This window comes from Taeniopygia guttata, chromosome 5 (genome assembly GCF_048771995.1).
Source record: "Taeniopygia guttata chromosome 5, bTaeGut7.mat, whole genome shotgun sequence".
Taxonomy (NCBI): Eukaryota; Metazoa; Chordata; class Aves; order Passeriformes; family Estrildidae; genus Taeniopygia; species Taeniopygia guttata.
In genome coordinates this window covers 61,357,902-61,381,318 of record NC_133030.1, presented here as the reverse complement: position 1 = coordinate 61,381,318, position 23,417 = coordinate 61,357,902, and positions in this window count along the sequence as shown.

The following is a 23,417-nucleotide window of genomic DNA, read 5'->3' as shown; positions in this document are numbered from 1 at the left end:
ATCTGCTTCCCACATCCATCCGTGCACCCATCCAGATCCATCCATCCATCCCTCCATCCATCCATTGTCCATCCATCCATCCATCCATCCATCCATCCATCATCCATCATCCATCATCCATCCATCCATCCATCCATCATCCATCATCCATCCATCATCCATCATCCATCCATCCATCCATCCATCATCCATCCATCCATCCATCATCCATCCATCCATCCATCATCCATCCATCCATCCATCCATCCATCCATCATCCATCCATCCATCCATCCATCCATCATCCATCCATCCATCCCCCCTCTCCCTGAGCTCCTTCTCCTCCTGGAGGATGTTGGATGAGGGAATTTTTAGAGGTTGGATGAAGAAAGTGAGTGATGGATTTTTGGCTGGCCTGAAGAATTTGGGCAGCTGGGGCAGCGGCTGCAGCGCTCGGGGTTGGATGGTTTGGAGGGGGAGAGGTTGAGCTCTGCGCTGAGGTGATGTCCCTGGTGTGACCATGGGATGTTTGGGACTTTCTCTCCTTCCCTGGAAATATCCAACCCCCTTCCACCTTTCTCTGGCCACGCAGAGACATAAAAAAGGGGGTTAAAACAGTTCCTGGTGTTTTGCCTAATTGTAGAGTTTGGTGAAACACAGCTGGGAGCTGCCTGGAGGAGCCAGCCATGGTGGCTCCGACATCAGCAGGAGAAATACAAATTAAATATATAAACCACAAATATGTCCTTTTGGAGGTTTTGTTTTAATTTTGCTACTCAGTTTGTATTATCCAGGTGAGGAGGAGATCCCAGCATCCCTGAGTGTGGTGCTCTTCCCCCAGTCATGGTGGCGAACTGGGAGCACTGGTGTGGTGCTGGCTGAGCCGAGGGGCTCCCGGCAGCAGCTCCTTGTCCCGAATGAATGGGATTTGCATTGTGCAGGAGCAGGTGGCAAGAGCCTCATTTGCAATTTCTGTGCCTGCCACATGTCCCTGCAGCGGCAGGTTTTAACAGCAGGTTGAAAGAGATGGGGTCTGGCAGGCAGGACAAAACGGAACAGGCTTGAAAGGGGCTCCTACACCTTCAAAATTCACTTGGGTGGATACAACATCCCCTTCCTGTCCTTCCCTTGGCCGATGGGAGTGAAGCAGCCCGGACTCAGCAGGTCAATAAAGCAATTTGCACCCTCCTACAGGGCCATCCATCAAGTGACATGATTGCATCTCCACTGGTTCCAGGGTATAATGTAAATTTTGTCACAGTGATAGGAGTATCTGAGGATTCATTTCTTCTGCCTCGGGAAATACCTTGCCCCTCCCTGCATTTTTAGGGACTCAAGGGTAGCATTATCCCATGCCAATAAGATTTATCTTTAACGTTATTGTTTGATTAAGGAATATTTGTGGCTCGTTTTGCCTTTAGAAGGGAAACCCTGATGGTTTTTTGGCTGGATGAGCGACGTGTGGAGGCAGTGCTGGGCTGTGTGTCAGCAGGGTGAGCATCCTGTCCTGTGCCAGAACTGCCGCATCCTGTCCCTGCCTGCAACTGCTGTGAGATTTCCCTGGGTTAGTTTTGGGTTGGAAGGGGCCATTAAAGTCCAAACCCCATGACATAAACAGCTCTAGAGCAGATTTGTGTCTGGCAGAGGAGCTCGCATGAAATTTCGTCCCTGCTAATTTAGAGAGTTTTTTCCTTGCTGAAAAGGTGTTGGTGCCTCTTCTCCTCTGTTTCTTGACCTCAATTTCCTCCTACTCTCACACCTGGGTATCTCACCCTGAAGGATCAAGGAATTCACAGAAATTCCCTTCCCAGAAAGGTCCTGATGCCCTGACAGGTCTGTGTGTTGCTCCTTTCCAGAGCCCAGATTATCTCAGTGTATTGGCTTGTAGGGCATTGGTGGGGTGATTCTTTGGTTCCATCAGGCCTGGAGAAATCACAAGTTTTATTTTCTTGGCTCATTTCATAGAATTATTGAATGGTTTGTGTTGGAAGGAGCCTTAAAGATCATCCAGTTCCACCCCTGCCATGGGCAGGACACATTCCAATATCCCAGGTTGCTCCAAGGCCTGTCCAGCCTGGCCTGGAGCACTTCCAGGGATGGGTGATCCACAGATTCTCTGGGCAATCTTTAATCTTCTTCAGCCTGTACTTTCCTCCCCAGCTGAGGAAAGGCACTCAAAACCATGTGGCAAAAGATTTGGGGATGGGACATCCGTGGCTTCTTTTGGCTGATCAGGCTCATATTAGGGGATGCTGAGCTCTTTTCACAGAGCAGGGAGACAAAACAATTCCTGCTCCAGCTGGGCACCAAGGACAAATGATCCAAATCTCAGCCCAGGAGCACAAACACCGTGGGCTGGAGAGAGAAAAACAAGAAGGGTGGGACTGCCTGGGCTGAAGCTGGAATGGGACAATGAACTCCAAGGTGCCAATGGAGCAGAACTGATCCCAGGGAGAGCCCCCGGGAGCGCTCGTGCATTTTGGGGCTATTTTGGGTCATTTGGGTGCAGCCCTGGCTGGGCTCTGGTGCTGCCCAAGGTGGATCCGTGGAGGAGATCCTTTAATAAATCCCTGCTTTATTCTGTAACTCTGTCCAGTCTCTGTTCTAGGCATCAGCTGTCATAAAGGAAGGTCTCAGGTTGAGCCCTGGCTGTCCCACCCATCTCCTGTCAAGCCTTTACTAAATATCTCCTTTTCTCATGATTTTAGATGGCCAACCCCAGCCCTGCATTTTCCAGGGTGTCTGAAGGAGTCTGGTGAAAGGGAATGGATGTTGGCTTGGCTGTGGCAGCCTCACAGGAAAAAACTGGTGGGAAGACTTGGGGTGATTAAAACATTTTTCTCCTTTTCACTCAAGAGGCACTGAGAGGGCTTTTCCTTGCCCATCCTGCTCTCCAGGGTGGTTAGGAGACCAGCTGCAGGAAGATTTTAACCTCTTCAACCTGAGCTAATTTTGAGTTATTAGGGCCACAATGCTGCTCCTGGAAACACGAGGCTCTCACTTTCATGGCACCCAATATTTTTGACAGGCTCAGCTGAAGACAAACCCCCTTTTACCCTCCAGGGTTGTTTTGTGGCACTGTGGGATGTTTTTAAATTTTTTTTTTAATTTTTTTTTGTTGTTGTTTTTTGTTTGGTTTTTGTTTTGGTTTTTTTTTGTTTGTTTTGGGTTTTTTTGGGGGGTTGAAACAGATATCCTTGGGAAGAGCTGTAACCCACTGACCTAGAGGAGATGCAGTAACATCCACGGTTGGGAAGGAGTTAACTGGGGTCAGCAGCCTGGTATTCCCTCCCCCCTGCAGCTGATAAGGAAAAGGAAGTTGATATTTGTGCCCCTGGGACAGCCTGGTTAAACAGGAAAATAACAAATGGAAAAAGAACACGTTTCCAATGGTACCCCACTTTCCTGAAGCTACAAATCACCAGCTTGGGCTGCCTCTCCTGCCATGCAAGAGTGAGTTCTACTCATCTGTTCTGTACAAATGTGGGTTTTTCATGGTGAACAGGCTCACCACGTGCTCTGGGAACACCTCAGTCTTGAGCTAAATGCACTTAAATCTATTTTTTGTTGGCTTTTTGTGGTACCAGCTATAAGTTTTAAGGAGATTCATGGAGTTCCCAGCCTGTTCTCTCTTCCCTCCATCCCCCAAGCCTTGGGCAGCTCCTCCAGCTCCTTCCTGAACCAGTGATGCCAAATTCTGTCATCACCTGCAAGAGTGCTGCTCATGAGGGATGGTGTGTGCTTCAGTCACTCTGGATTTACCCTACAGTGACTGAAAATTGACACTGAACTCTGGCCCCTGCAGCTGAAGAAACTTCCTTTGCTCTTAAAATCCCACAATCCCAGAATGGTTTGGGTTGGAAGGGACCTTAAAGCTCATCCTGTTCCAGCCCCTGCCGTGGACAGGGACACCTTCCACCATCCCAGGCTGCTCCAAGCCCTGTCCAACCTGGCCTTGGACACTTCCAGGGATCCAGGGACAGCCACAGCTTCTCTGGGCACCCTGTGCCAGGGCCTCAGCACCCTCCCAGCCAGAATTCTTTCCAAAAATCCCATCTAACCCTAACCTCTGGCAGTGGAAGCCATTCCCTGTGTGCTGTCCCTCCATCCCTTGTCCCCAGTCCCTCTCCAGCTCTCCTGGACCACTTTAGGCACTGGGAAGGCTCTGAGCTCTCCCTTCAGCAGGGAGGATGCTTGGGTGAGGGTCACTGGCTCTGAGTGCCCAAATTCCCCTAAAACAAACCCTGGGAGCTGCTTTGCTTCCTGCCCTGTGAGCTCTGGCAAGCAATGGCTTGTGGTTGCCCTTTCCCAGGCAGCACAAGCCACCAGGGCTTTGGGGTTGTTAACATCCCCCAGGATTTATTTCAGCCACCTGGACTCTCTCATTATTAGCTGCAGGTACACAGATAAATTAGCATTTCCACGTAGTCAAAGCAGGTATTGATTAGGGCTGATCAATGGGACGCTGTTTTCCCTGGCTGGAGCCTGTCCCAGCCGCTGGGGACTTTGCCCATCATTAACACTCATGAGCACTCAGACAACAAGGGCCTCTTCTCTTATCCTAATGCCAATCTGGGAATTAATCGGGAGATTTGGAAGCACCTGAACTGCCTGTGCTGATACCCGGCCCTGAGTTTCCCTGCCCTAATCTCCCCCCAGCTCCCGGCTGGATAATGTGCCTAAGCTGGTTACAGTGAATTTACATGAATAATCAGGTGATTCTGTCCGGCCTGGAAGCAAATTCATCAACACCAAGCCACAATTTAAGCTCGTTTATTGCCTGTCCTTTGAACCCTAAAAAGAGAAGATTTTGAGCAACAATTGACTTTGTGTTTGGGGTCACAGGACCCATCCAGCTCCCCAGGCAGGATTTGCCTCTCCAGAAATGTCTTTTCCTCTTTGCTTTCCTCCACAATGCCTCTGCCAAGGTGCATAATTGTCCTGGAATGTTTCGTTTGTGGAAAAAAAGGTTAACTGTGCTCAGGGATAACAAAGTGCTGGCTGGCTGAAAGGGGGCACGCAATGATTTATTTACTGTCGGAATCTGGTCTGGTTCAGGGGCTCTCTGTGGTGGAAAAGTCTCTCCTCCGACCCGAGCTTCCAAAGAAAGGCTCAGCAGTCTCTGTTGTTCGGTCTCAAGGCAGTTTATTGCAAATTATCTAAAAGATTTTATTCTGGGGCTGCTGTGGTTTGCTCACAGCTCAGGCAGAGGCACACACACACCCTGACATCCTCTCTGACTCCCGACTGCTTCTTCTTTCCCACCCAGGGCTGTGCTGTCTTTTATATGGTACATTACGTGTTACATGTTTCTAGTTTTTCCCCAATACCTATTACCTATATTAAATGGTGCTTTTCTATCTTTTATGTGGTACATCACGTGTTACATGGTTACAGTTTTTCCCCCAATGCCTATTACCTATATTAAATGGTGCCTTTCTACTCTAAACCAACCTGTGAGTGCCAACATCACCAAGAACATGGAGGTGAGGAAGAAGAAAGAGGAGGAGCAGGACCAGCCCACATTCCTCCATCTTAAACCCTCTGACCCCCATGTACAAAACTTAACCCCCCCCGTACAGGTATTAAAACCCGCCTGTACAGCACTAAAAAATTCTCTCCTCTACTTTGCAACTACTTCTACTATAATATCTAAACTTTTGTGACTGCTTGTTCCACCTGCAAGGTTGGTAAATCATTCCATGGTTCAAACCCAAAATCACAGCTGTTTCCAGCTGCCTGCCAGGGTCTCAAATGCTTCTGACCAGGGCCTGGAACCTCCAAAAATGTCTGAGGGACATTTTGAGTTCCAACAATTTACTTCTCAGCAGAAGGGCTCTGCCCAGCCAAACCCATGCCTGGAAACCCAAACGGAGCCAGGATGGGGAGATTTCTGCGGGGAAAATGGTCAGATTGAGGTGGCCAGGGATGCTGGAGGTGGAAATGAGCCTGGGAATTTTGGGAGGGAGGGGGATGAGCATCCATGCCTGGGTGGGAGCTGAAGGGCAGTGAGCAGGACAGGGATGTGCCTGGGAAAGCTTCCCCACCTTGCATGGTGCAACCGTGACAATGAGCTGTGCCACCACAGAAAACGAGAGGTATTTTGGGGAGTGGAAGAGGAGGGGCAGGAGAGGGTGGGGACCCCCGAGGGATGGAGGGCACGGTGGGCAGGGTGAGCCTGGGGACACTGGGGACAAATTCAGCTTCCTGCTGCACCTCACCTGGATGAATTAACTCTCGTGGATGTGTGGGCTCTGCTCCTCTGCTGCTTCCCAGCTGTGCCAGGGCTGCCAGCTCGGTGCTGCCCGGTTGTGGACCCACCCTGTGCTCACACAGGGCATCCACCTTATGGGAATCCAGGGCTTCCCTCTGGCTGCCCTGGAAGGTCTGGGACCCTGGCAGAAGAGACTTTGACCAGAAGGAAGCTGAGAGTAAAACTCCAGTTTATTCAAAATACACCACTCTTTTACACAGAGCTTTGTGAGGACCAACTCCATTGGTCCTGAAGTGCAAACCAGCCACACCATTGGTGCAGAGTGCTGGACACACAGTGATAGAACTTAACTACAAACAATGTGAATAACAAGAGAGATAAAGAATTATTTACATTCTTCTCCAGCTCTTTCCCAGGCTTCTGCCTGGCTAGAAAGTCCCGTTTCTCTCTTTGATGGAATTGGAGACCCACACAGGGGGAAGCCAGGATCTCTGCGGCTCTGCCCTTGCAGTGGAAGCTGCTGAACCAGCTGTTTTGCACATCTGTAAGGCTCCACCGAGCAAAGAAGAAAGGCTGGGGTTTGTCCTCAGTTACCCTGAGCGATCCTGGGCTGGCAATGGAGTCGTTCCCGTGTTTTTAAACATTTCAGTGGCTCCACGAGGTGTCCCCTACCAGCAGGAGCATCCAGGGAGGGGGGAAAAACCAGGTTTGGGTTGGAGCTGGCTGGTGTTGTTATAAATGAAAATTTGTCCAGCCAAATTTAAAATGAAAAAATAAAATATTTATTTGCAATCAAATTTTATTTAGCTAGTTATAAGGAAAGAACAGAGCCGAGCCCGGGGCCCGGGGTCAGCCACACACTTCCATCCTGGCACAAGAGGTTTTTATAGGGAAAATTCTGCCTGAGGCCAGGATTTTGGCAATCAGTCCTTTCTTTTGTTCAGAGTCCATAGGCAAATAAGATTTTCTTTTTGGTGACGAAGAAGAACAATTCAGTGTCAAGAGTTGTTGAATCCCTTGATGAAATTTGGGGGAATGCTGCATTCACATGGATCTGCCTGAGGATTTCCATGATATCCATCTCAGGTCCATGGTATCCATCTCAGGTCCATGATATCCATCTCAGGTCCATGGTATCCATCTCAGGTTCATGATATCCATCTCAGGTCCATGACATCCATCTCAGGTCCATGATATCCATCATCTCAGGTCCATGACATCCATCTCAGGTCCATGATAACCATCTCAGGTCCATGATAACCATCTCAGGTCCATGATATCCATCTCAGGTCCATGACATCCATCTCAGGTCCATGGTATCCATCTCAGGTCCATGATATCCATCTCGGGTCCATGGTATCCATCTCAGGTCCATGATGTCCATCTCAGGTCCATGATATCCATCTTGGGTCCATGGTATTCATCTCAGGTCCATGATGTCCATCATCTCAGGTCCATGACATCCATCTCAGGTCCATGATATCCATCCTCTCAGGTCCATGGTATCCATCTTGGGTCATTCACAACCCAATGATCAGCGCCTGGGATCCCCGTATCTCTCCAGCCCCCATCTCCTGGCCTAGCCACATCCTTTTACTTGTAGATCAGGTTTCAACATACACCAGGTTTCACCTGCGAGGGTGGGGGGGACTCCTAATACAAACGTGTACACTCTAACAAATATTCAATATCACATATATCTTACTGGAAATTGCGTGAATTATATCTACTACACATAACAGTGTCTTTGTTGCAGGGCTGTCCAGCAGAGCAGGGGAGCCGGGAGGGGGAGGAAGAGGAGGAGGAGGATGATGGCTGGGCTGTGAGGGAGCCCAGCTCCCATCTGGCTCCCTTATCACGCCCGGCACAGCCTCGCGTGTCATATTGGGATGTAAATCACATTAATTGAATTCACTTTGGCTGCGCTTTTGGGAGCAGACAATGACTGAGTCAAAATCTCATTTGCATACTGATAAGACACAGTTGAAAAACGATGCCTTCTAATGAATAAAATGTGTGTAACTGGTCCAGCTTGATATTAGCATTAAAGTGTTAATCACTTTGGCATACAAGTTTATAGTGCTGAGTAAATTTGTCTTCAAAGGGTCCTGAAACAGAAATCTATGTTTCTGGACTGCCATAGCAACATATAGACGTCTTCATTGTATTTCTTGGTCAGAAAGCAGATGCCAGCTTCTAATTAAAGCCTAATTTGCAATTTGTGTCCTATTCAGTGTTTTCATGGGAACTTTGATGGCTGATACAGTGGTAAGCAAAAACCAGCAGCAGGACTTGAAAGCAGCCGTGGAAATTCATCCTCCCCCAGGGCTGCAGGGCTGAGCCAGGAGCAGGTTGGTGTGTCCCTGGTCCAAGAGGCTGCTTGCAGAGAGGGAAGATGGAACTCATTCCTCGAGCCAGCCTCGCAGGGGCTGGTGGCCACCCTCCTCCAGGCAGCTCTGGCCCTCCTTCTCTGAAGACAGATGGAAAAGGCTCCTTCCAAACTCCCAATTAGAGGCTCCAGATTAATGATGCTCATGAAGGTCTCTTGTTGCACATGTTCTCCAGCCCACCTGCTGACCTGGAGCAGCTCGGGCTTCCCACTCTTCCCCCTGCCACCTATCCATCTCCTTCTTTTGCCTCTAATGACAGGATTAGGAGGTCCTGACAGCGTTAATATCGAGGGTAATTAGCAGCAGCAGGTCTGTGGGTGCCTGGAGCCGTGGTGGAAAGGTGTCCCTTGGAGCTGGCTGCCCTGGCAGCAGTGGTTTGAGGTGCTGCTCCTGATAAATGCTGTGTTTGCTTCTGCTGGCCTGGGGGGTTTGGAAAGGGCCCCGAGGGGAAAGGGCTCAGATCCCAGTGAAACCAAATCCTCCTTTGGATTCCTTTCCCTATTGTAGCCTTGGGCACTGGCTGAGGAGCTGAGCCTCCCAAAAACAGAGCCAGAGGCAGGAGCTTTCCTGGAGCTGCTGCCCAGCTGCTGGTGCCTGCAGACCCTGGCTGTGCTGGGCTTTTCACTGTCCAGCCCACAGCACCCCTGAAAGTGGGGTGGAAGTCCCTTGGTGGTTTTGGCCACCCCTCAGCTCCTCGCAGGGTTTGTTACTGATAATAATTGGTGTGGCAGCAGATTCAGGGGTCAGTGGTCACAGGAGGGGTGGCTGAAGGACCACAGGTGACTTTGCTTTGACAAGGGGACAGCTGACATGGTTTGGTGTGACATGTGCCAACGTGCTGGGTGTCCCCCCACCATCCTGGGACAGCTGGGGACAAGCCAGCAGGGAAAAAGTGACACTTGTGTCCTTCAGGAGCAAACCACACACCCCAGATCAGGAATCACAGCAGTGCTGGAAGGGAGTATGTCTGGGCATCTGTGATCCCCTGCTCTGTGAAATGGGATTTTCCTGGTTCCTGTTGACTAAATGAGCCCTGGAAACCCCTGCAGACAGAGATGCCACGCTGGGCCCATGGTCCAGAGCTGCACCAGCCTCCAGCAGGGAAGTCTGTCCATGCCTCTCTGCCGGCTGTTCCTTCCCACTTTGGCTCAGCTTTTCAGTGGCAATAAATCAGCACGGTTCCACCAAAGCCAATTTCATGTCAGTCACTGCTCTGACTCCTGGTACTCAACCTTCCCACTGAATTTATTCCCTCCATAGGGTCCATGTGCTTGTTTAAGTCCTATAATCCATCATGGAATGTTCCTGCTTTTATAGCAGACAAAAAAAAAAAAAAAAAAGAATAAAAAAAGAAAAGGAGTCAGTGGCTCAGCCCAGGTTTCAGTGTGTGCTGCTCCTGGAGAGGCTGATCCAAGTGCACACACGTGGCTGAACAGGACAGCAAATATTGCATCCTTCTGCCCTCAGCCCTGTAACTCCCCCTGCAGGGCTCAGGTACCTCTTGGGTTGTCCAGCCTGATGAACAGAAGGCTCCAGGGAGAGCTCAGAGCCCCTTCCAGGGCCTAAAGGGGTCCAGGAGAGCTGGAAAAGGACTTGGGACAAGGGATGGAGGGACAAGACACGGGGAATGGCTTCTACTTCCAGAGGGCAGGGATGGATGGGAAATTGGGACGGAATTCCTGGCTGTGAGGGTGGGGAGGCCCTGGCACAGGTGCCCAGAGCAGCTGTGGCTGCCCCTGGATCCCCGGAAGTGTCCAAGGCCAGGTTGGACAGGGCTTGGAGCACCCTGAGATGGTGCAGGGTGTTCCTGCCATGGAATGAAACAGGCTTTGAGGCTCCTTCTGACCATTTTATGATTCTGTGATTCTAAAAAGTGAAAATTAAAATTTTCGATGAAGTCGACAACGACGTCGACGCTGATGTCAAAGAACTCAACAATGACGATGTCACACTCAACGACGTTGAACAACTCAGCGCCAACAGCAACGACATCATCGCAGAACACGACGTTGATGGTGACAAAGAACTCACAGAACTCAGTGTTGAAGATGACATCGAAGAAGTCGATGTTGATGATGACATTGAAGAACTCAAAGACAATGATGTCAAGCTCCATGATCATGAAGAACTTGACAATGACATCGATGATGTTGAAGAATTCAACGACAATGACAACGATGACAACAACAAAGAACTTGACGACGACGACGTCAAAGAACAAGGCTGAACATGACCGCTGCACGTCATGACACTCGTCCATCATGCATCCTGTGTGTTTTGGACATCTGGTGTCACACGTCTTTTGCCCATGTGTCCATCTGTGCATCGCTGATCTCTGCGTTCCTCGGCCCAGTGCCGATTCCGCCGGAGCTTTGACTTGGGAGCTTGGACAGGCATCGCAATCCCACGTCTCTGTAGAACCATCCAGTCAGATGTCTTTTGAGGTCTTGTTCTGAGCTGTTCTCCACAGCTGTGCACTGCAGCGACCCATCATACCAGATCAGGACTTGCACAAATGTGAAGCTAGGTAGAAGGTTCTGACGGTAGGATTGTCAGGCATCCACCTTTGTGGTGCTTGGAATAAGTCTCCAGTTGGCATCTTGTTCCTGCAGGGTTCTCTGAGCCTCATTGGCTCGCTGTCAGTCTCACCTCTGTCATCTCTTTCTGCATTCTCCCAGTCCTTGATGGCATTCTTGTCACCCAGAGCTTTCTCTTGTGTGTCCCCCCCGGTTTTTCACGCCCTGTGTCACGGGTACTGCCTGTGAATTTGGCCTGGAGCTGCTCTGCCCTGCTGCAGAAATAATAGGGGAACTTGTAATTTGTCATGTAGGGTGTAGTTGGACTGTAGATGGGGTTTGTAGGTGGACACAAGGAGCTGTGAAGTTATCCTGCAGCGCTCTGACTTTTGTCCTACAGATGCAGCCAGATGGAATCCGTGGCAGAGGACCCCATCCCGGCTGAGGGGGCTCCCCTGAGAAGATCAGTCACTGTTTGTCCTTCCAGGGGAAGTTTAAATGGTGACTCTGTGTTACAGCGTTGTTCTTTGTCTTTATTTTTAGGAACTAAAGCCAGATATCAGCAGCCAAGCTAAGTGGGCAAGGTGAGCAGTGGCCAGCTGATGGAGCAGTTGTTATTGCACAGGTGGCAATTCCTGGTGCAGTTCTGAGCTGGGCTATTTTATCAGCTGTCAATCTCCTTCCTGAGGGATTTGGATCTCCCAGGGCAGGTTTCAACCACTGAATCCTTGGAGAGTGAGCATGTCCTGAGAAACACCTTCTCCTGTGGCCTCCCAGCTCCCCTGCTCCTGCACAGGCTCCTGGGCAGTGCAGTGTGCTTCAACATTGGAACCCTGGATGCTGAAAATTTCAGACTTTCTGTGCTGACAAACTCTGACCCCCAAGAGAACTCTGCATTTGAACCGAGGCTGTGGAGAAGCTTCCAAAATTGGATGACAGCACTGGGATTGTGGGTGTGGAGTTTGAATAGAAGTGTGTGATATCACAGGGTGGAAAACTTAAAGTTTAAGGTTTAGAATACAGTAATATATATAAAGCAAGATGGAGGTGTTAGGGTGGAGACTGGTCCTTCTTCTTCACCTTCTTCTCCATGGGTTTGGGTGGTTTTGTGGAATTGGATAAAAAAGTCCACATTGCAGGGCACGAGTGGTTGGTTAAAAGTGAAAATAATTGAGGTGTCATTTCTTAATTCTTAATTTTTATCCTTAAAAGGCCTTGTAGAGAGAGAGATGGGGCTCCATTTTTAGTTTGTTGGAGTGAAGGGCTGCAGAACTCAGGGTTTGTGAGACTGAAACAGAGATAAGAACTAACAAACATCTGAGTCCCAACAAGAAGTACTATCTCTACATTTAATCCTGACCCTGGCAAAGAAGCAAAGAATCCATTAGTTCAACTGCTCCAGCCCCTCACTGGTATTTCCTCCACCACGTGGGTCTATTCTGATATTTTTGATGGGAATCTTTTCCAAACATTTTTACACTTTTCAGGCAGTGCAAAAATCACCCTGGGCCAACACACGTGTGCAAACAGACATAACAACATCACAAATCCTGAAGCCAGGGTGAAAACCCCAATAAATTGGTGTGGGACAGTCAGATGGTCGACTAAATCAACAAAATAAATCTGGAATGTCCGAGATAGATGGAAAAAGAAAAAAAGAAATGAGTAACCCACCTAAAACTTTGCTCACATAACAGGAAAAGCACAGCTGGGGCTCTGTCCACCTATTTCTACCAATGAGTGGAAAATACCCTGCTCCAGGAATCCACCTCTTTCCTGCTTGTTGGGGGATGTGAATTTTCCCTGCAGGGAATATCCTGTTTACCTAAAACCCTGTTTCCCACCATTCCAACAGGCACCACACAGGAGTGACATCCCCTAGAGAGCTGAAATCACCCTCTTCATAAGGAATTTATTAATATAAGGATTTTTTAGCAAGGTGCTGGATAAGAGGTCCTCAGGGTCTGGAGCAGGGGCTTGGTGAGTGGGGTGGTGGAATCCAGGGCTGTGATGGCTTCTCTGAGCACAGCACCTCCTCTCCATCCCCCTCAGTCCCTTCTCCAGGTGATGCTCCAGGAGCTGTTGAACCTTTTTCTGCTGTGCAATTCTTTGGGGCACTGCTTAAACCCACATGGGAGCATTTGCTGGAATTACTGTGACACATCTGGCCCTAAGCCTCCTTGGCTTTGTGTGGCATTATGTGCCTAAGTCACCGAGGCAATTAAAAATATTTTCCCCAAGGTCTTTGTGCTGCTTCCCATCCCTGGGGCCAGCCTGGGAAGGGTGTGAGTGAGGACCATCAGCTCACAGCCCAGAGCCAGGAGCTATTTGGTTCCTGGGGTTTCTGCCAGCTGGAATTATGGCTTATTCCAGCCCAAGCACCCCTAACCACATGATAAACATTATCAGGGTTATTAAAATGTTTTACCAGAGCCAGAAATGTTTTAAAAACCTGTTGCAACACTAAGCTCAGCGTTTTAACACGGCCTGAGGAACAGGCTTTGCACAAACTGGGGGATTTTTGTTATTCCTTAAAGCAATCTGCCACGAGTGGGGGACGTGCTGGTGCTCAGTGGGGCTGGGCCAACCCTGCCAGAGGGTCTGTGATGGCAGCAGACCCTGCCTGGGTCTTTCCCCAGCTTCTTGTTGTTCATATTTTGGATTGAGGGCACTTTGCAGACCTGAACATTCCCGGGAAGGAAAGGAGAGGTCGGATTTTTCAGGTGTGGAGGGGTTGGGCTGTTTGTGAAGGGAGAGTGTGGCACCTTGGCATGAGAGCACAGCATCCAGCCTCTCCCATGGAGCCAGGATCTGATCCAGCCAGGAATTGTGGCTTCAGCTCATCCTCCTGGCAGCCCCCAGTGCTGAAACCTCCAGGCTGGGAGCTCCTGGTGGCATGGAGCAGTTGCTTTCCCAAGGCTTTGGTGCCTAAACCAGGGGCTGACAAGGGATCTCAGAATGGTTTGGTGTTGAGTTTTTCTTCTTTTCTGTCAAGATTGGGATTAAATGGCCAGACAGTATTTCTTGTTGGGACTGAGATGTTTATTAGTTCTTTGTTACAGTCTCACAAACCCTGAATTCTGCAGCACTTCACTCCAACAGACTAAAAATGGAGTCCCATCTCTCTCTCTACAAGGCCTTTTAGGGATAAACTGTCCAAATTAGAAATGACACCTCAATTATTTTCACTTTTAACCCAATAACCAACCACCCATGTCTGCAATGTGGACTTTTTTTATCCAATTCCACAAAACCACCCAAACCCATGGAGAAGAAGGTGAAGAAGGAGCAGGCTCTGCCCTAAAACCTCCATCTTGCTTTATATATATTACTGTATTCTAAAACCTTAAACTCTGAGTTTTCCACCCTGTGATATCACACACTTCTATTCAAACTCCACACCCACAATCCCAGGGCTCATTCCATTCTGGAAACTTCTCCACAGCCTCAGGTCAATGCAGTGTTCTCCTGAGGGTCAGAGTCTGTCAGCACAGAAAGTCTGAAATTCTCAGCATCCAGGGTTCCAACAATTTGAGTTGGGAGGGACCTTAAGGATCCCCTGAGCAGGGAATCTTTGGGTTCTTGGCGCCTTAGATCTCAACATTTTGGGATCCATGTCTGGAAAATGCTGGGGGCTCATGACATCAATCCACAATTGGATCTGATGCAGGTGGAGTCACCCCCTCCTCCTTTCTGCTGCCAGAACAGAGCTGGTGGCACCAAGGCTGCAGAGACACGGGCAGGGAACCCACCTGATGAAAACCTGAGCTGGCAGAAGGGCTCCAGAGGGAGAGGGGCAGCTCTCAGGAGTTTTGCTTGTTGGGGGTTGATGCCAGGATCCAGTGCCTGATTTGTGAGCTGGAGCAGCACATCCTGGACCATTTTACCTGTGCAGTCACCCCCTGAGCTCTTCTGTATCCCCCAGATTAACACCACGGCCTTGCACACACACAGACACTGCTCTGCGGGCAAAACAGAAGTTTTTATGGTGTTTCCCCACAGCAAATATTTGCAAAATAGAGGAAAAAAGACTCTGATGGAGCTGTGACTCCCTCAGTTCCTCTCTGGGCTCAGAAGGAATAATTTCTGTGTGGTGATGAGTGTGCAGCTCAGCAGCAGGTGTCTCAGGTTTTGCTGAAGGGAGAGGATTTGAGAGTGAGTGTCTTGATACCCTTTTAGTTCATATGGGAATTTTTTGGCCTGTTTTCTCTGCTGTGTGTCTATAGAAATAAATATAGTATCTCCTTCTGTCTGCTAAAGCAATAATGGGGCATTTCCCACTGCCTGGGAAAGGTTGTCTTAATCCTGCTGTGGAGCAAGGACCTTTAAGCTGTCACAGGCAGCATCTTTTAAACACAGGTGAGTGGCTGTCTCTGAAAGCTTTATTTGTGTCAGATCAAGGATGTTGTTTCACCCAGAATCTGCAAAACCAGCTCCAGGACCAGCTCCTGTCTTTGCAGCATGACCCAGCTCTGTTTTCCTTCCCTGGGACCAGGGGTTGCTCCTGTTTGCTCCCCTGTATCATTTCAGGGTGCCCACAGCATGGCCATAATTCACATTTTCCTCCATCAGTGCTGAGCAGTGCTCAGGCTGACCCTTTACCTTGGTCATTCCCAAACTTTCCAAACTTTGCTGCCCTAAATTGAAGTCCTCCTTTAATGAGAACCCTCAGATGTGCAATCCCAGATCTAAACATGGACTGAAGTGAGGGGTGGAGCCTGCTGAACTCACCTGGAGAGCACAAATGTGCCCACACAGGTAGAGAACTGGGGCTGACAGATTTTAGCAGAAATCAGTGAAGGTGGAAGGCAGAGCCTGAATATCTGGGCTTTGTCAAACACCAAGGATGTGCCAGTTTCTCCCCTGGGTCTGTGAGAAAGAGAATTTCAGTTTGGTTTTGGTTTCAGCCTGGGGTATTTGGTGTGTTTGGAGAGGGATGGTTAGGGGAGCAATGCAGGGAAATGGAATTCATTGGCCCTCTGCAAAGGCCAGGTGAGGATGGTTTGAATTTGGTTTTGTCTAGCAAGGGGGGGCCTAACTTATATCTGCAAGCTGTCCCTAAAATCCAGGTGAGTTTTCTCCAGAGTTTATACTCTGATCTATCTTTGCTTTAATTAACTTTAGGTTTTAGTAACTGGGTTCAGACTAAGCTTATTCTAAAATCTGGGCAAATATCTCTGGGTTTGGCCTATTTCCAGTTCTAATGTTGGTTTTAGCTGGATAACAATTAAAGGTCTGACCCAATGCCCACTGAAATCTGATGGAGATTTAAATTCTCTCAATACCAGCCTGGCCTGTGGAAGGAGAGTTTTCCAGCAGATCCAAGCTCAGTTCTGTTCTCCTTTACCCCTCTGTAAAGCCAACATTGAGCCAAGGGAAGAACAGAGCTGTGGGCACAGAGCCTTCCCCAGGGGCAGGATTTGGCAAGCTGTAAATGAGCAACACTTCCAAACCCCTCCTGGGAGGGTGAAGGATGATCCAGCCACACTCCACAGACTCCAGCTGCAGCCATGATTATTTTAAACACGTTTTAGACACTCATGCCATCATCTTGGTGTATTATTCAGCATTGAGAAACAAAATTCCAAGTTTCCAAGCCATGAGGGAGGCTTAAACTGAAAGGCTGCTTGAGTCCATTGGAGAAAGACACTTTAATGGCACATTTTCCTTGTTATAAAACCAATCTAAAATAATGAGGCTCATGAAAGGATACGACCAGAGCTATAAAATGCACTTATTAAAGTTGTATGATAAATCAGAGAGGGACATTTTTGCCTTCTCCTAAGGAACTGGGACATTTCAGGCAAGAAATGGAGGAAAGGCAGATTGATTTCTGGTGCAAGGCTCTCTCCCAGCTGGGGGCAAAGGATTAGCACAGGTCAAATTACTCACAAACCTCTGTCAAGGAATATATATGTCCAACCTGAATGTCAGGCTGGAGTACAGAAAACCTGGGCTCTGTGGGCCCTACACCCCAGTGTGGCTGATTCCATCAGTTATAGCCCTCTTTGCTCCTTTGTCTGGATGCTGAATTTTTATCCCCTTTTTTCCCCCCCTAGACCAATGATTTATCTCCAGCAGGATGCTCTGCTGTCATGTTAGTGACAGGACAAGGGGGAATTGTTTTAAACTAAAAGAGGAGAAATTTAGGTGAGTATTCAGGAAGGAATTCTTGACTGTGAGGGTGGTGAGGCCCTGGCAGAGAGTGCCCAGAGAAGCTGTGGCTGCCCCTGGATCCCTGGAAGTGTCCAAGGTCAGGCTAGATGGATCTTGGAGCAGCTTTGTCTAGTGGGAAATGTCAACAGCCTTCCCTCTGAGTGATGAACTGCACCAGCAGAAAGGAGGAAGGAAAAAAAAGAGTTTTTTTTTTTTTTTTTTTTGGTTGTTGCTGCTAAAAATATGGCCTCATTCTTCAAATGCTTGGGAATCTTTTTTATCCCACTCAGATGATTTATTCTGCTGTAAAAGGTCTGGCTGGAGGGGATTGCAGCAAGCTGCAACAGGGAGCAGAGCAAGGAATGCCTCTGAGGAGCTGTGGGATGCTGCAGCACCTGTACAGTGAAGGCTTGGAAGAGTGAGAAGGTAAAGTGGTTTGTTTGCCAAACTTTTGGGTATGGGTGGATCAGGTTTTTCTCAAATCCCAATTCCCCGAAACAGCACTGAAATGATCTCCCAGCTTGCAAAGGATGGGGCTGAGCCCTCCTGAGCACTCAGGGCTTATGTCAGGGCCAGTTAAGGGCAGGAGCTGCCTCTCCTCCCTCCAATTTTTCATGGCACTAAGATGCCTCAGTGGTCCTTAGCTGCCAAGTAATTTTCTTTTGGGTAATGCAATAGTGCATGGAAGAGCCTATTATTTGCCAGTAGCAAGAGACTCAGCAAGCACTAATTGGACAAACGAGGCTCCAGGGATTTACAAACTAAGCAGATGAATATGCAGCTGGGGGAAAAAAAGCAAATAAGGCTCTGAGCCTCCCTGAAGGGCACCTGGGAGGGTGCTTTGCTCCTGGAAGCAGAGGCACAAAGTGCTGTGAGGAGCCAGCCTGTCCAGAGAGGTCCTTCCTGCCCCATAAACCATCTCCCAGAGCTGTTTTTCTGGGAGCATCTCTGATGAGCAGATTTGTTTTTCCCCAGGGATGCATTGACTGCACTCCTTGGCAGGTATTTGGAAATATTTCCCAGGCTCTTGGCATCCTTCCGAGCCCACACTGCCCACAGGGACGGGCTGCCATCAGTTCTCTGTGTTGGGACTGTGCTGGGGTGAAGACTTTATAGCTCTTCACCTGTTCCCAGCCTAAAATCTTCCCTCTAAAGAAAAAAAGGAAAGGAGGGAAGGAGAAGGAAAGCAAAATTCTTCATGGAGGAATTAAAAAAAAAGTAATTTTTATCCTCAAATATTCCCTTTGAAAGAATATCCTGAGCTGTGCCACTCTCCAGGATATCTTTTGGAAGCTCTTTCTTCCTGTGTCTCCTCATCCTTTGGGGTCGCAGCTTCATCTCTGCCCCCTTGGGTGCTGTGTCCCCACTTTGGTCTGTGCAGGAGAACAGCTCAGACTGTAATACACAACCAAAGGCAGAGAAAACATTGAAAACATTGCTTTTTGTCTGCTCCCAGACATAATTCATGACCAGGTCACTTTTCCCTGTGTTACTGCTGCCCTTTTCAGCAACCCCTCTGTAGAGAGAAGCGTTTGTCGCCATCAAACCACAGAATATCCTCAAACCACAAAGTTTCTGGGTGTGAGATCTGCTGTTCTCCATATCTGGGTCTTGCTCCACGAGCTGGGCACCAAGCTGCTGCCAAAAAATGAGTATTAAAGTGTTGTGTTCAATCAGTGTCTGGGGCTGAAGGTCCTGGAGTATCACTGAGAATGTCCCCGAGAGGATGGCCAGGAGATGACTGATGGTGTGGAGTAATTGCAAGCCCTTCTCCCAGGAAAAAAGTGGTCCTGGCTGGGGTTTGGATGACAGATCACTGCCTTTTTCAGCAGTGCATTAGCACTTGATCTCAGAGGTCGAGGCAGAAAACAACCCTCTCCCTCTAATTGCCATGCAAAGCTGCTGCTGTGTATTAACTTGGATTGGGGCTGAACTCTGAGCCCTGGTGCTGAGATCAGAAAAGTGGAGAGTGGTAAATCTGCAATAAATTGCTTGGATGTTTATAGGCTTTCAGACAGGACATGTTTATTAAAAAAAAAAAAAAATTAAAAAAAAAAAGGCAGTCCATAGGATGGCTTGGCTTTCTGGGGTCAAAAAGTCCCCAGCCCAGTGTGGTGGGAGCAGGAAATTGTCATGGCTTCAAGCAACTGGAGAGCTTTCCAGGGTGGAACCATGGATGTCCCCTGTGTTTTCATGGCTTGGTTTCACTGTGAGGACCATCAGTCAGGAGGGGAAATGCAGAGGCTGGAGTTACACAGGGTGGTGAACGGGGCACCCCAACAATCTCCACCTTCTGGTGGTTAAAGAGCAGAAATTGGCCATGTGAGGCACTGCTTTAAAAGCCTGAGGAAAGCAGCAATGAAGGGGATGATTTTCTACCATTTGACCCCTTTTGCATCCAGTTAATGCTTTCATGCTTCCTCTGCAGTCCTGATGGCCAGAAATGTGTTGGACGATATCTTCTACATAACCCTACAAAAAAACCCCATGAGAGCTGCTGTGGGACTGGGGGGTACAGACACTCAGTTTTGGGGATCATCATGATTTTTGTGGTATCCAAACCTGGGAGACCTTCTATCAGTGATATCTGCACTGGGGTTTCACTTGAAACAGGACCTGTCAGCTAACCCAAAGTGCAAAACTTCTTGCTAAAGGTGAAGTGGCAATGCAGAGTGTAAAAAAAAAAAAAAAAAAAAAGTTAACACACCTTTCCTTTAGTCTGCCTTCAGAATTAGCAAGTCTTGTAAAGAAAAACCTTCCAGACCCACTCTGTGCTGTCTGGCTTCATTTTTGCATGTCTGAAGGAGCTCCCCATTGCATCCTCCAGAAATAATGAGAGAAGCTGAAATGAGAAAAACATAGTGAAAAGGGCTGCTGTAAACAGAGCTGCATCTTCCTACTGGTCTCTTTAGTTAGAGGCTCTCATTAACCATCATGTATCCAAGGGCTTATGAATTCCAATTATCATTTTCTCTGTGTACTGTTCTTGCAAGGAGGACAACGATTAATTAAGTGGTCCTGGGCTTCGTTAACTCCTGGGTCTGGCAGGACTTAGCAAGGTGCCCGTTGCCAGGCTGAGGGTGGGCAGGGGGTGCTCTTTTAATGAGAGGGGAGAAGCCCTTCCCCTCTGGGCTGGGGCTTGAACCAGGAATCTGGGAGTTTTTCCCCTTTTAGGAATATTCTGGAGCTGATCTGGAGGCGTGGATGTCATGGGTCCCCCTTTATCCTGCAGAGAAGCTCTTTCCATCCAGAAACATCTGTGCATGTCCAAGACCTGAAGTGTGGCTCTTTGCTTGACCTATTTTTTAATTTATGACCTATTTTGCTGTTTTTCTCACCTGGGTGCCGCTCAGATCACCGTGGGTGTGAGGAACGGGGTGAGCACAGCTGGGACTGCCCCACACTGCAAACACCACCATCCCTCCCAGTGCTTCCTCCTCCCCTTCCCCTTTTCCAAATCAAGCACAAAGCCTGGCTCGTGTTGGTAAACAAGGCTGCTCAAGCAGCTTTTCCCAACAGGCTGGATGAAAGCAGCCTGGATGCTTTTCCCTGCCTGGATGCAATCTGTGCAGCATGTGGAGTGCAGTTCAGGTGGCTCCAGCTCTGCTACAGCAGGCACACCACCAGCCTGATTAACAGTAATAATAATGAGTAAAATAGCAACAACAACAACAATACCTGTTACAATTATTATAACAACAACAACAATACCTATTAAAATGATTACAACAACAACAACAACAACAACAACTACTACTACTACTATTATTATTATTATTATTATTATTATTATTATTATTATTATTATTATTATTATTATTATTATTATTATTATTATTATTATTCTACCACCTTTCCTGAGCTCAGGATGAGCTGCTGCCAGTTCAGGCCCGAGCCCAAAGCAGAACCAGGCTGCTGCAGCAATGAGCAGATGCCAGGGCTGGCAGAGGATATGTCAGGCTGCTCCTTCAATTCTGAATCCTGGGATGATTCCATGTCCTGCTGCCTGTGATTGATGAGTTCTGACTCCAGGGCAGCCAAGCAGCGTGGGGTGGACATTCCAGGGTGTCCCACCCCAGTCTCAAGGGATGCCTGGCCTTGGAAGAAGCCCCAAGGTTGACTTTTTAGGGTGGCTCCCAGCAGGTTCTGCTGCTCTCTGGAACTCCCAGTTTCTCCTGGGTGAGGGTCAGGGGGTGCAGCTGGGCTGGATGTGGTGTTCAGGAGCTGATGTGCATTGATTGTCACTCATGCTGGGCAATTCAGATGATGAATTGTCTCACATTAAAAGAGTCCACTCTTGACCCCAGTAAGTCAGAATTTTATCCAGTATCCATCCACCAGCTTGCTCCGACCAGCTGAACCTGAATTCAGACATTTGTATAAATTTGTGCCAATTTAGGCAGTTGTGTAAATGAGCAGTGGGCAGGCAACTCTCCCCACGTTCACACTGCAGCCTTGCCCTCACCCACATCTCGTTTTTCAAGGTGATGCCACGGCAAAATAATTTCTGTAGGTGTTCCTCAATCTCTGCCAACATCTGCTGCTTCCACCCCCAAACTGGGTAAATTTTTGATCTGAACTTCCAGGCTGAGGTGAATTTGCACACTGAGTTCCTGTGGTTGTCTGACTTGCTCAAGGAACAAGGATTCCACCGTTTTCCCTGTGTGAATCCTGCTGGGACATGACAGAGCGTTTTAGAAGATGCTGTTTAATTAAAACACTAACAACAGGAATTTCTGGAAAAACATCAGAGGTTCTCATAAATTATCCCTGTCTCCCGTGCTTCACACTCCCAATCTTCTATCTTTTTTTCACTCCATATTATTTTGGACTGTGTTTCAGGGGAATATTTATGGGTGAAGCTTGTTCCTGGCTATGACTGGCTTACTTACAAATTACCCTTTAATCAACAGATTTTATATTAATTAATAATTCATAGTCTGCTCTTAGGATAAAATTGCATAATAATGTCTTTGATGCAGCCCAAAGTGTCCATTGTAGATGGCATAAAATGTTAATTAGCAGCAAAATGCAGTTAGGAGAAAACACTTTTAATTATGTAATAGGCCTCATTACAATGGGTAATCAACAGTGCTTCCAAATTAGCCCACTGATAGCATTTATCTATACATAGCAAATAAACTTTTGTTTGCAGAAAATGCATTTGAATAGTCAGCCTAGGAATTGCTCCCAGGCAGTTTTTTAAGTCACTGCAGTCCCCAGAAGCATTTTAACAAGAACCACACTTCTCTCAGCGGGGCGGGCTGCACGTAAAGCTTAGAGAATAATGGGGGAAATTGTTCCCAAATATTTGCTCAGATATGCAAGCGAATTTCAGTTTGACCTTTTGCAGGACCCTCATCTGAATACTGGAGCGTTTTGCTGACGGTGGTGGCGCCCAGAGAAAAATGTAAAACATCAGAGCATGAAAATGCCCTGAATTTCACATTGTGCCTGAGGTCCTGTGGCCCTCACTGGCTGCTTTGTTGGTGAGAGGCATAAATCACCCAGTCCAACTCCTGCAAACGTGTGGTCAGTAGGGCCAGGATGGCCCAAGGGTGTGCACAAAGACCTGCTTGGAAGCCACTCATAAATCCAGCTTTTCCTTGGAAGAAAAACAGGAGGGAGCTCTGCAAGCATCTCTGTCCCAGCTGACTTGTCTAAGCCAGAGTGAAATGAAGGGTTTGGCTGGAATGAGCTAGTTGACCCAAAGGCAATGACACAAGGGTTTGTTTGTTTGTTTTTTTTTTTTGCACCTTGAAGCATTTTGCTGTTTCTGCCTGGATTTTTAAAGTTATCCAGGTTGCTTCAATCAGGATTTCTCTTCCAACTCAGCCAAACCTTTATGAGGTTCCATACAGAGATGTGGTCCAGCTTAGACATTTTGGGGCAGGGATAATGGATTTGTCACATCCTCTGTCCAGCCCAAGAAACCTTCCTGTCTCACTCCAAGTCATTAGTGGTGCTAACAGCACCCTGCTAAGCAGTGCTAAAGGCTGCTGGTCTTCCCCAGAGGGACAGCATGAACCCTTGGGATATCAAGACCTTTACATGTTGTCTGCTTGTAATTGTCCTTTTAATATTGTCCAACCCTGATAACCCAAGTTTATCCATACTGTGGAACAGACAGACTCTCTGTTATTAGATTTGCTCTTGCAGACG